Source organism: Lonchura striata, chromosome 5 (genome assembly GCF_050655825.1).
Source record: "Lonchura striata isolate lonStrDom1 chromosome 5, ASM5065582v1, whole genome shotgun sequence".
Taxonomy (NCBI): domain Eukaryota; kingdom Metazoa; phylum Chordata; class Aves; order Passeriformes; family Estrildidae; genus Lonchura; species Lonchura striata.
Window position 1 is genome coordinate 24,602,501 of NC_140707.1, and position 13,939 is coordinate 24,616,439.

Consider the following 13,939-nt stretch of genomic DNA (forward strand, 5'->3'; position numbering starts at 1 on the left):
TGCCACCCCGGGGCTGGGATGCAGCGCCTGACACAGGGCACAGGGGCACTGGCAGGGCCCCAGAGGGAAGGGATGGACACTGCAGGGCTGACAATCCTGCCATGTTTATGAGCTGTAAGCTCCAGGAAATGTTCCACATAGCCCTCATAGCTCTCTGCCTTCAGACTTCAGCGCACACGCGCGCACACGCTCACGCCATCCCTTCTTAAATTTCCTTTGGGGTTCCCATGTACTGCTTCTCCCCACAGGCTCTGTGCTGCACTGTGCTCTGCTCTGCCATCCATGGAAGCCAAGTCACATGCACTGGGCACAACTTTGTCACTGCTTTGGGGAGACCGTAGAGTGAGATGTACAATATTGACCAAGTGGTCTCACTGAAGTTATCGCTGATTTAAAAGATAAGATAAGGAGTTCATTACATATTCCCTGCTCTCACAGAAAGCACTGTTTCCAGGTCCAATGGGTCACTTATCGCCTCCTTTGAGGCCTATAGCTGTACTTGTAATAAGATTAACAAAAAGAGATCTCAGATAGCACTGAATAAATAGTCAGCTTGGGTAAGAAAAAAAAAATTATATAAATTCCAGAATTCTTTTGACTCTAAAGAGACAGATAATAATCTGTGAACTGATCTAACAACAAAATGAGAAGTCCCTTGTGAATCTGGATTTATACACACATGAACACGTGTGTAGATATATAAATGTATGCGTCTATGTGTACATATCTTTCTTCATCCATACATTTATTATATATTGGATTCAAGCCTTAACTGTGCAAAGAGAATGTGATCCATCCTTGTGCCTTTTTTTCCCTGTGCCCTGTTGTCCAGATGTAAGCTGTGAAACACATCCAAGCTCCTTAGAACGGGGAGTGTCGAGCCAGGCAGTTCAGGCTGAGCTGTTCCAGTTATCACTCCATTGAAAACGAACAAGAAATTCAAATAACAGAGGCTGTGTTTGATTCTGGATCTTTCTGGGTTTTCTTTTGCTAGTTCCCACCCCCCATAGTCTCACCTTTCTCCTACCCTTCCCTACTTACCATAAAGTTATGATGCCCTTTGCTATAATAATGAATGGAATTCCCAGATTATTATTTTAGGGGCTTAACCGATTCTCAGTGGTTTTCATGTGTTTAGCACTTATACAAAGAGGCTTTTTCATATGTCTTTCAGCAAATATACAAATAGGCTTGGAGTCAGTATTCATTTTAATAGTTTCACCAGATAGTCACAATTATTTTCAGAGATTTTTTTTTCCTCATTGCATTTTTGCATCCCTGTGCATGCAGCTGTACTACACATCCAACTACAAACCTGGACCTAGCATCAGTAAGCAGAATATCTCCATCCTTAAAGTAATTTTTTTATACAAAGATTTATACCTGCACAATGCTCATTGCACAAAACCCTAAATGCATATAAGAGCAAGACTGTTGGAACCTCTCTTCCGTGTGTTATTTAGTTCCAAGTAATCTCATCTGAGAGCTTTCTGATGCTGTCACAATGGCCAATTTTATATTGGACATTTTTCCCAATACAGATGTGCAGCTATTTGCCTTTTCTTTACCTCTCTGTAAATGCCACATGGACAGAAATCATTGAGTCACCAGATCATACATTTATTTTTCTGATATATTATGCTGTTTGATGTCATGTTGACATGTAATTGATGTTGGTTTTGCTTTTTTTGGTCTTTGTTTTGTTTCTTGGTTTCAATAAAAAGAGAATTTAAAAAAGGTTGTAGAGTGATGACTTAAGGCACTGACAGACATGAACATAGTATGCATCTCTTTTATGATGTGCTGCTGAGTAAATGGGTATATTTCTAGCTTTAGATAACATATAGGAGACCTCTGAATTTTTACTGTATAGTGAAGTATTTGTACAAGCCTAGCCTATAACCTCAAAAGAACTTCTTTCACTCACAAGAAGTACATACAGAATGTGTTTTCAATAAGGGCTTAACCCATGATTTAAGAGTCAATAAAGAAAGATTTTCCATAAAGAAATGGGAAAGCAACAATAGAAATAAAATACAACATACCAAAGATTAAATATGTTCCATCAGCACAACAGTGTCTTTGTACAGTAAAGAGCAGAAGGGGATGATTAATAGTAAAATGGTATATATGTCAAAAGAAAAATAAATGCAATTTAGACAAAGTACACACTTATTAACAGAGAACATCATTTACTGTTATTCAGATGGGAGGAAGGCAAGGATGAAACCAGCACAGAATCTATTTCACAACATGAAGTCACATTCATCTTGGTTCAGGCTTCCCCCCCTCTACAGCTGCAAAATAAAAATACTGGTGAAATCCTTGCTGATATAAAATTAATGCCTAAGTACCCAGCCACTTCAGCAGAATCAGGATTTCACTCAAGATATTTTAAGGTGCAGCTTTACCAGGCAGACCTCGTGGATCAACCGTGGAATGGGTGCACACTGCTCTAACAGCCTTGGCACCAGACCTTCCTAGAGGGGACCCAAGGCTGTGGAGTGCTCCCCACTCCTCCTCCTCCTGAATGGTTAATAACAGGGTCAAGAGATGCCTGGGGCTCTCCCAGGTGCCTTTACCAGGCACTAGGTTTTGGGGAGGAAAGGAGGGATGGAGCACTTTAAAACAAGCCCAGACACCAGGTTAGGTTTAAACCAGTGAAAGACAGATAAAGGTGTCTGATTGACCAAATGTCTGCCCAGCACCTACCAATAAGTTGTCACTTGAGACCAAATGGAAGGTTGAAAAGGAATTATTCCAGAATGGTAATATACTATGAGAAGATTTTGGGAATGCCTCCTCTAGATTTGCCAGAAACTTTATAAAAATGACCTTGTATTGGTCAAAACTTGGTATTTCGAAGATTCCAAGTTTTGAGCTGGAAAGGTAGAAACATGCTATCAGCTCGAAACACTCTCTGCAGAACCACAGGGCCCCCTGAAGGTGCCCCAGCAGTGTGCCAGTCCAGCCTGTTTGTGGAAAACACCTTCCACAATGAAATGCAATTACAACTAAATATATAAAAAATGGGAAAGCACAAAACAGAAAGAAAATGACCATTTCATTCTGCATGCAAGAAACACCCTATATGATATCTCCATTAACCCTGCCCACAGTGCCCTAATATTTCTAAATAAACCAACACAAAAGAAATGTTTTTACAAGGCAGGGAAGAAAGGTAAATTTTAAATTAAGAAGAAAATTTGGAGAAGTTGCAAATAAAAAAAGATAACAAAATTTAAAACAAATGTTTTTTCTATATTAATTCTAGAAATTTCTACCACTCCTACTTTGCATACATAGTTGCACACAAAATGGGAAAGAGAAACAAAAAGAAAAGGGTTATAACTCCCCCAGTAATTATCTGGAAAAGAGCCTTACTCTCCTGATATATGGTCTCACTAGAAACCAGACATGGAATTAAATCCTATATTTCTTAATATGCGTGGGTTTAAGGCACATGAGACAGAAACATGTTCAAAGTGGTAGATCTGAAATATACTTCTCAAAACACCCATTCTCAAAGCTCCTTTTTAACTACCTCTCTCAAAATCATATGTCCCAAAAATATTTTGATTATGGTCTAATCTATTCTGTGTGACCCTTGCAGAAATTTTTCCTTGCAATTCTGGCAAGTTTCTTTCTCTACTACTTTTGTGAAATGAATGACTCCTTCGATTTGCAAGGAAGTTCTCAGGATCTCTGCATTATAGGACTATTATTATCAGAACTCATTGAGCTCTTGCTGTGTTCACAGATTTAAATCTGAAAGCCAGAAATTATAAACATATACCTCATTCAAGGCAGAACACGCAAGCACATATTATACAAATTATTTCTGTAGTGTACATTATAGCTACAAAAAGAATGACATCAGAAAACTTTATTAGCATCAGACAAGAGCCTCAAATCCTAAATCAGATCCCACAATTTCTCTTTTTCTAAACTTCCTTTGATTTTTTGCCCAATTGCTATACAAGTTGGTGCTTGATGCTCTTGAAGTCACACAGAAATTTACCCATCATGTTATCCTGATATAACATTCTATATGGTAGGTCAATGGAACACCAGAGACACCACCTATGCATTGCCCAAATTTCCTGCCATCCTACAATTTTAATCCCAGTCATCAACTGTCTTCAGGATTTTATATTTTTTTAAAACAGATACTTCTGCACCTTTTAACTAAACTCAAAGGCTGCCCGCACTGCAGGACATGAATGGAAACATTTAAACAGAAATGCTCTGATGTATTCCCAGCAAGAAAAAAAAAAAAATCACCAGAAAGAGAATAGAACTCAAAACTTAACTGAGCATTCCCACTTTCTAAGATTTTATGTGTAAAAGAACACTGTATTAACTTCTCTCTATGAATGAAAGAATTAGAAGACATGAACAGGTCAAAGAAATACATAAGAATGAAAGGTTTAAAAGGAGAGAGCATCCTTGTAATTACATTATGAACAAAATCAATAAAGAAGTAACTCCCTATCCCCCCTTCAAAATCCCAGAGTAGCAAATAAATTATTTGCAATATTATAATCACTTTAGCAACACTACAATACATATTTTATTACCAATCCGTTCTCTGTAATTCTAGGAACTATGAACTAAATTGTGATTCCCACATAAGTGTGCATCTAAATTACACACAATAGTCTCACTAAAGAGTATCCAGGCTTTTAGGAAAGTTCCAAGGAGGTGATTTGATTTTAATCCTGTCATATTTTCAAGCAAATGTAGATTGACTTAAAGTAAACATTGCAGCAGGGAGCTCATGCTCTAGGCTTCACCAAGCAATCAGCAAGGCATCTGACACGCTACAGAAAACCTGCAAAATCCAGCAAATAAATCTTGTAACACCCATTCAGTATCCTACGAAGCACACAGTGGGGAGCTGACACATTATTAACTGACTGTAATTTTCACAAACTATAACATACTAAGAGCTTTATGACATACATGTGGTTAAATATATTTTTATCTATTATAAACACCCGTGTTTTCAAAGCACATTAATCAAGATGCGTAGAATAAATCATTGGGACATATTTGTTTTTAAGTTAGTAGCATCAAAAATAATAAAGCATTACATAAGAAGATATGGGAAATATCTCCATCTCATGACTTCACTCTAACAAAATCACAATCTTTTGACGATGCAGTAGTTGTGTGTAAAATGACAAAGAAACTGACTTGAGCAACAAAAAAGATAAACTTGGAAGAGGCAATTGTCACAAAGTGGTTCTTGCCTGGAGTGTGGGGTTTTAAATTACATTATATTTTTAGACAAATTTTCTTAAACCCTGTTCTTTTAATGAAAATAAATCCACAAGGCACAATGCAGGTTCCAAGGAAGCTCTGATGCCATCCAGAGGGAAAGAATTGAAGATGATATGACACAGACATCAAGTCTCAACCAAAGCATCTTCCCTGTTGCCTTGGTGAAGATTTATACAACTTTACAGAGACAAACCTCACCTGTCTCTCTCAGGAAAAGCAGAAAGCACTCCTACAAGTGACAGATCACTGTCTTTTGAAGCCTTACATTGTTCTTCCACTCACAGGAATAACTTGAGGTCCCAAAGGTTCATAGAAGAAAATGGCACTTTGCCAACCCTCATTACTGCCTGCCAACCTGTAGATAATCTTCTTGTACTGTACTTCATCTGATACTTTCACATTTACAACCTTTTACAATACTCAGCAGTTTCTATTTAAATAGAAGTAGACAAGATTAAAAAAATAAACCTGAAGTAGAAAATACAGGCTAGATGTGAAAACTGAGAGCATTTTCCTCACTATTGTCCATTATTCTTTAATGTATCATTCCCTTTCTGCATGTAGGCCAAAAAAATAAATCCAGTGTAAACACAAAAGGCAAATACCTTTTGAAGGCCAAGCAAATATTTGAAAAGCAAAAAAGAGATTCTGCTTTTATCTCCAGATCACCCTACAATTTAATGGTTAGTGGAGGGGGGGGGGTCTTTTTTTTCCTTTCTTTCTTGTTTTTCTTTTTCTCTTTATTTCAGGGAATGCAGCAGGGGCAGGTCCACACCTCATAGCTCACAGAATGGTTATCAATCTATAAACCAGAATAATAGGATAACAAAGGTTGGGTAACTATGCCATGTTTGTAACAGAGTAGAAAGAAGAATTGGCACTATCCAAAGCCATAAGACAACAAACCAATGTATTACAAGTCTTGATCCAGTATTATTTCTAAATTAAGAAAATTAAATGCCTGACCATGTAGTCTGATGTATAAGTTATAAGCAAAGTGCAGGTGCCTGCATGAAGCTTAATGGTCTTTATGAGGTTTCATGAAATTAAATTAATACAACTCCATGGACTTGAGAGAGCGACTTGGGTCTTCAGCTATGACAATGGTATTAAATAGAATTGTAGAGAAAAAAGGAAATATTGTCTGCAAACTAAAATGGTGATGCCAGCAAAACATTACCAGTGAGTCCACAATCACCTGGCAGGAAAAGTAAATGACTGACAGTGCTCAAAAACATTTTTAGGTGGGAATAAATCTGTTGAAACCAAAAGGGAACAAAGCCCCCTGGTTCTAGGCCCCTTATTACTAGTCCATGATTCTGAGGCCATCACAAGTGTACACTAGCTCAATATTGATACTCTCAGGCCAATAGCAAACCTCTACCAATCACATGCAAATCCCAGCAATTCCACAAAAACTCTGTGTCATATAATGAGAACCAGTGCTTTCTTAAACTGTATGTTAAAAAAAAAGGTCCCTAAATTATTTTATCATTAAACTAAAGCCATCAGTTGTTAAAAATATTGGTGCAAATTTTGGGGTTAATCACCTGTCCACTGACTTCAAGGATGAAAGAAAACATTTCATATGGGTTCAAGCTGTAAAGTATGCATGCCCTATTATTTTTTTATGGAAAAGAAAAGTGATAAACACTTCTTATAATTAAAGAAATCTGATCAGCAAAGCAGGATGAATACTAGAAAACAGAATTAATACTTGCTTTATCTTGTAAGAAACAAAGCTATTAAAAAACCCTATTTTCTAGCAAACAAAAAATCTAATTAAGCATCTGAAAGCTATTTTGATTAGGTTAATTTTCAGTTTTCACAATATAATATCATAGTAGAAGATGATGGTATTCTACAGAAGATGGTAACAGAAACAATGAGAAAAAGAATTATGTTGCAGACAACTACATCAATTAGGAGACACAAGCCCTTCATGGACTACTACAGATATAGAAAGGCATTTTTTAAAGACTTCTCCTGAAATCTTTCTAAAATAAAAAATATTACAAAGACTTTTTTTAATTGGCAAAAATATCTATAATATCTCTATAATCCCTAAACACAACTTTAATAACATCTTAGCTAATAATTAAACATGTACAATGTCCAATTCTCTATTTGGTTAATAATAGAAATCCTGCAAGTGCAAGGTAGAAGACAGGGATGGCCACAGGCCAATTTCTTGCTAGAACTGACCCATGCATTACACAAATAAAACTGCTACCAATGGCCTGGAAGAATCATCAGCATTCCCATGTACTCCTGATATTATCAAGTACTTCTCAATAATTTTTGCTGATAGTGTATTAGTTCTCTAAATTATAGATTGCAATCTCTGAAAGTAGAATTATGGAAGCCAGACAGTTTTTTTGAGGAAGTGTGAAGCTTTGTGACAAATATCAGTATGAAAATCACATAAGGTATTACTGCGCCTGTGTGCACACATGATCATCAGATGTATATATATGTTCACCTATGCATTTGCATATATAGAATACATATAAATAATGGCTGAAATAGACTTGTGTCCATGTGTGCATGTATTTGTGTGCATGCTTATGTACACAGATACATAAATATGGAGGTAAAATTCTCTACCCTGCATATAATTATATGTTGTTTAGACTGACACACCTATACATAACATGGATGGAATTCACTATGCTAATTGTTAGTAGTGAGAACTACAGAAATTGATATAGTGCTTGCTCACAAATTTTCTAAAGCAGAGTGGGAAGAGATCCCACTCTAGTTCTAAAAACAATATTGCAGGTTCACAAAACAATACTTTTATAACAACAAATATTTTTTCTTTCACTTGCTGCAGTATGATTCAGTCTCTCTAGATTTGGCTGGTGTCAGTCAACCCATTTTTTTCTAGTTCTAATAATTTTTTAAGAGGTATTTTACCATACTGGCACATTTTTTATACTTAAATGGTTGCTTCACTGGTGGAGCTAAGGAAGTAAAACCAGAACATCACCCCTGATGAATCAAAATTTCTACAACTTATATGATCATCTGTGACCTAAGCCATGTTGATTTTACCCTTAAAGGATAATGAATGGTATGATAGGGAAAAATAAACCAATTATAAAAAGGCTAAATAATTTATTTGCTGGCACCGAGCTTTCTTTCTAATTTATTCCCTGAAAACTTCAGTTTTAGGAAAATAGAAAAGTGACATTTCTCATACAATGCAGAAATTATTAGTGATACTAGCAGATTAAGTAGTCTCTTCTATTCATTCCTTTCTTTGCTTGCAAAGAAAAGAAGGCAGGTAAAATCAGATAGCAGCAGACAGAGGACCCAGTAACTCTGGATTCCATGTCACAGCTGTAGGGTGCAGAAGAGAATAACCCTAATGAAGTCCATATACTATCTTTAGAACTATATCACTTCAGCTCAAAACCGACTCTGATCCTCCCTGAAACACAAAGCTGCTGTTACTGATTATTGTTTTAGTTGACTTCGACATCAATTCCAAAACTTAGCTCTTTCTTTGCAATAGGAAGTCCAGGCAAGTATGCACTGAATGCCTAGATCTGAACCCCGACAAGCCAGGGAGGTTTATTATTCTGCTGCTTATAACACAGCAGCTCCCTTCCTAATAGGCATTTAGAACAAAACAATGTTTCTACCCTGCAGGGTTTTATTTGGCTTTTAGATTAAACAAAGCTCTAGGTTAGTAATCAGGTTTACCAGACAGTTGTCACGGGGTCACCAGCAGGTACTTTGATTTCCCTCAGCACTGTGCTCTCTAAGGTGGTGCTAGTGTTAAACAGACCACAGGTGATGGGCAAAGTAGAAGGATGAACCAAGAGTGTCCTAAAAATAATTTTTGCAAAGGAAAAGCAGTCTATTGAAAAAGAGAGATTTGAGAGATTCAGTATAAACTAGTAAACCATATATATTACCTCAATAAATGCTAAAAGCCTACCCCGGTAAAGCAAGAATAAGGACATTTTATATTTTGCTCACAGTTTTCATGCAAAAAAGTGGGGTGTATGCTTGTACATGTGGCTTTTTTAAATCCAAGTTAATATGGAGGTAGAACAGTTCTTTAGACTGGATTTAGACAAACACAGTCCTGATGAAAACTTTGCTTTAAAAAAAAAATAAAAGAGAATAAACAATTAGGATCTGGCTACTGCACTGAGGTTTAAACACATGTAAAATGCCAGGAAACTTGCACATGAGCATAAACTATTAGAGAGCAGACAAACTGTTATGTATTTTTTACTTTATCCTATTCAAAGTTAGAAAGACCAAAAGGATGTGCAGCTGAAGTGCCCAGCCTTGGCCTTCTCCCAGCACCACAGAGTTTGCTTGCTGGACCTACTGAAGCAGAAAGTGCCCTGAAAAATCTCCACTTTGTTCTGAACACCCCTGTTTGCCTCCAACACTGAACACCTGCACATCACAACCTCATCAGCAAGGTCTGTAAAAGAGACCCATTTGTGGGAAAACACTCAGTCTACTCTCCTTTGGCTCTCACAAACTTGGGTGATTGCAATTGAAGTAAATTTGCTGGGGGTTTTGTCTTCATTGGTTGTTTTTGTGTGTTTTCTACTTCCATTCAAAAATTTGGCCTAAACGCCACAGAATAATTAATAACTACACCAACACTGATTTGGACTATCTTTGAAAGAAATGCCAGCAGAGTTTCCTCTGGCATCTATAAAAATGCACCCAAAACCCAAAATGTAGTAAAGACAGGCAGGGGAGTTCATTTTACAGTTGTGTGGATGTTAAGTGCTATCATCCACTACAGCCACAGAACACTATTCAGAAGGTGAAAAATTACACATGTTGGGTTGCTCCAGGATTTGGTAGCTGAAAATAATGTGTCTTTGAGAATACACTGCTGCATGAGGATGTCTTTTTAAAAAACTACTGGACTATGTTGGGTGTAATAAGGAACACATGTAACTCCTACTTCAGATGAGGGAAAAAAAAGGAAAGAAAATGTTTTCCTTTAGCAGCATGTGATTCAATTAACTCTTTAAGCTCTTCTCTTTTTGCAGCTGTTTAAAATATAATTATTTTTCATAAGACAGCTAAAATGATAGCCCCAAAGGCAAAATTAATTCTTATGATTTTTTTCTGTTATCAGACATGGATCAAGTACTAATAAACACCAATATACCTAAACAGCTTTTTTGAAACACATGGAACATTACAGAGTTTGCAGAAATAAAAATCCACAAGACACTAGGCCTGTTTTATTCTAATGTTTAGATTAGGTAAGCTCAATTTGGTTTTTCAGCTCCAGCATTTTACAATTTATTTTCTTCTAGAAGAAGAGTTCTGATGATTCTATATTCTCTCTTCAATATATTGTAGAGATAGACATCTGTATGAAAAGCCATGAAAATGCCCTGAATTTCTCCTTATTCCATGACACAAATTTTACATTATTTTATACCTGACCACTCTATGCTGCTGATGCTCCATGAGGACTGTAAAATCTGAAGCTGTTCTTGAGCTCTTTTGGTAACATTACAGCCTGAAGCAAGGCTAAGCACCACCTGCACCATATTTATCTACTTGTTTATGAAAGAGTTTCCCCCTCATTGTGTGGATAACTGACCTTAGCCATAGCTAGTAAGACATGAGCTCCCTTGAACTATGCAGCTTTACACTGAATCTTATAAAATACCTCAGTGTTATCCATAGAGCTTCACTGAGCTCCTAATGACCTGAAACACATTCTCTCTCCAGTGCTGTCGCCACAGACAAGGTGTGGTCCAAGAAACAAAAATAACCTGGCCCAAACTTTGCTTTGGCCATCTGTTTGTGTAGACAAGATTCTTCCTGGCTACTGACAGGTTTTTATAAAGTAGAGAATCAAGCAACATATAGATATTTATGCTCCGCCCTCCGCACCATCTCATCTTACTGCACCAACCATTTAGTGACAGGAATGGTTTGCTTGCTGCAGGCTAACTGCTTCTGCAGCCTTCCCTGAGTGCAGCTGTGTTTCCAGATGTGTGTCTAGTTAGTCAGAGACCTCTGGAGCTTCATCTCTCCTCGACATTAAGCCTTTAAACAGGTTGGGATCTACAGAGTCTGCATTGAAGAAAATACAATTTCCTTTAACATGAACACCCTACTCAGTCAAACTAGTTCCAGTAAATCAGATGATGTTCTTATCAACCTGTTCCAGACACGTCTAACTTTTTTGGTTGGAGTTTTTTTTTTTCTCTCCTTTTTTTTTTCCTGTAATACACAACTGAGAACAGGAACTGGCACAAAAGCAGTGGTGCCAGCTAAACTGCCTTGTAGAGGGACATTTTTCCCAGGTTACACTATTGTGTTGTTGAAACAAACCACTGGAATGGACACAAAAACCCCAGAGTTTCAGCTTGATATCTTTTGTTTCTATCTTTTGCTTAAGAACATTACTTTTGTCCCAGCTGATATAAATAATAATAATAATTAAATAACAGCTATATACTGCTATACTGGTTTATAGCTGAGGGGGATCAAGACTGTTTCTGTTCATTTGCAGGTAGTGTTTGATAATTTAGGATTCTGTCAATAAGCTAATGCTCACAATTAATTTTAAAATGAACCAGTTGAACCAGTACAGTGCTAGAGCTCAAGTGTCAGCTACATATATACATGAAATACAATAAATCCTGAAGTACTACTTCAAAATCCAACCAATTTGTCTAATTTGTGGGTTAGTACACACATAAGTAATATAATCACTTTAATCATTCCAAATAAGCATACAGAGAGTTTCATTTTGTGCTTTACTTTTTCCCCAACAGCTCTATACTAGTTGTTCCTGATGATGTTCCAAGCAGAGCATTCCTAAGAGTCACTCGTGCAGGAAAACAGTTGAGCTAAACTCAAGTTGCCAGCTCTTTTCTAATTTTAAGTTTAGCTCTCCCATTCTGAAGGAAGCACTCCTCTCCAATACTAGTTAAAAGAGCTTATCTAATTTAACTTTCATTTTTTCCTTAAACATCTGGGAAATTTCATTTCTCTAATCAGTTTCTTACTTTCCTCCACTAATTACAATCTCGTTTTTTCTACGTATATAATTTCCTGTGTGATAATTTTTTCATCATTGGGTTTCTTGCTCTTCATATATTTCCTAGATGCCGGTGATCAAACTCAGAAAATGCAGCTTATTTACGTTGTCCCCGTTCTCCTTAAAATACTCAGCTAAAATGTGCCTCCAAAAGTTATTTGCCTCTGTGAATGTCTGAATATTTAGCATGGCTCCCAAAATGCCAGCATTTGTTGCCCTGATAGCTCTACCATCAGCAAATTCTAGGACTTTAGTGTAACATGGTGAGACGCCCTTCAGAGAGCTTGGCCACCAGCTGTCCCTGTGCTCGAGGAGGCCAAAGTCACGCGCAATACAATGACGCTGTCAGACAAACGCCACTTCTCCCTTTCACTTTCCCCACTGCCTCTTCTTCCTTTCTCTTTCTCCTTTGCCCGAGGCTGGATCTTATTCCCATTCCCAAAATTAAAAGGTTTCTTCTTCCTTTCTCTATGGCTCATGAAAATTACCCCGTAGAATTATTACACTGCTACGGGGGCTCAGCCTTTAGATTTGGAATACTTTCAGGTTTTATCTGTGTTTTCTTTCTTGTATCACCACAATTCCTTTCATACAGCTTTTGGGCTATTTCATACATAACAGGCTAAAATCTGGACTCTTTTTTGCCAAGACAGATACTGTAGCCACATCGTGTACATACTGAATTTCATTCTACAAGGAAATCAGGATTTTTTTAAGTGCTACTAATTGAAGTAACAGCACACAACTAGGAAAAGTTATCAAATGCTGAACACAGACTTTCTTAGTTTCCACAGTAATAGACTATCATCTAAACACTTTACACAACTCCTGTAATAAGCTAAATGGTGAAGACTACATTGAAAAACATAAATGTTTATCATACCGATTTATTAGTATCAGGGGCACAAATTTGAAAGTTTTCCCAAGATAAGGCTTTGAGCTTTTTAAAAAAAATTATTAAAATTATAAGGATGTATTCAACTAACCTAAAGTTTTCATTTGCATTTCTCTGTATAAACACAGTGGTATGTTTACCAAACATCCATTTTCTTCTAACCCCAGATCATAGATTTTTGAAAGCCCACCAAAAAAAAAAAAAAAAAACCAAACTTTTTAACAAACAGACAAATATGTTTACAATATCAAAACAAACTTAAATAATTCCTACAGTACGAAAACTGAAATCTAATAACTGAATGAAAGAGCTCTGCAACATTAAGGTTCCTGTAAACCCCCACGACACATCTAAGCACAACTAAAGACAGACTTACATAATATATTAGTTTGCAATTGCAAAGGACTCCTCAGGTTTTGTAATCAGTTCTCACCCTTAACCACAAACCAGGAAAGAATTGTTATGATATTTCACAGCTACATACGTTGTGCAGCTCAGAAATATGGCTTAGAAACGTATCTTCTTACCAAAGCTAAACACAAGTTTAATTTCTTTCATTCATTTGAGGAAACTGAGGATCAACATATGCTGTTTCACATGCTGATACTTTAAGTAAAATAACAAAGATTCTTTTAAAAACTAAACTCTCTTATAATGAAAAACAGAAAGAAAAGATTTTGTTCCTTTGAGAAGATGATTAGCTT

At 36.7% G+C, this 13,939-nt stretch overlaps 1 protein-coding gene across 23 annotated transcripts in view; it reads right to left on the reverse strand.

Annotated features, from left to right (window-relative positions):
* SOX6 (SRY-box transcription factor 6) overlaps window positions 1-13,939 on the reverse strand; it is a 371,335-nt gene that overhangs the window by 246,771 nt on the left and 110,625 nt on the right. For 2 of the 23 annotated variants that reach the window (XM_085581451.1, XM_085581450.1), the window contains exon 1: window positions 1-13,931. This exon is cut by the window's left edge and continues 3,411 nt beyond it. The exons of 20 other annotated variants lie outside the window; for them this stretch is intronic. The gene's annotated coding sequence lies outside the window, so the exon portion shown is untranslated. Of the gene's footprint in view, window positions 13,932-13,939 lie in introns of those variants that run through there. One more of the 23 variants, XM_085581452.1, reaches the window with a different exon arrangement.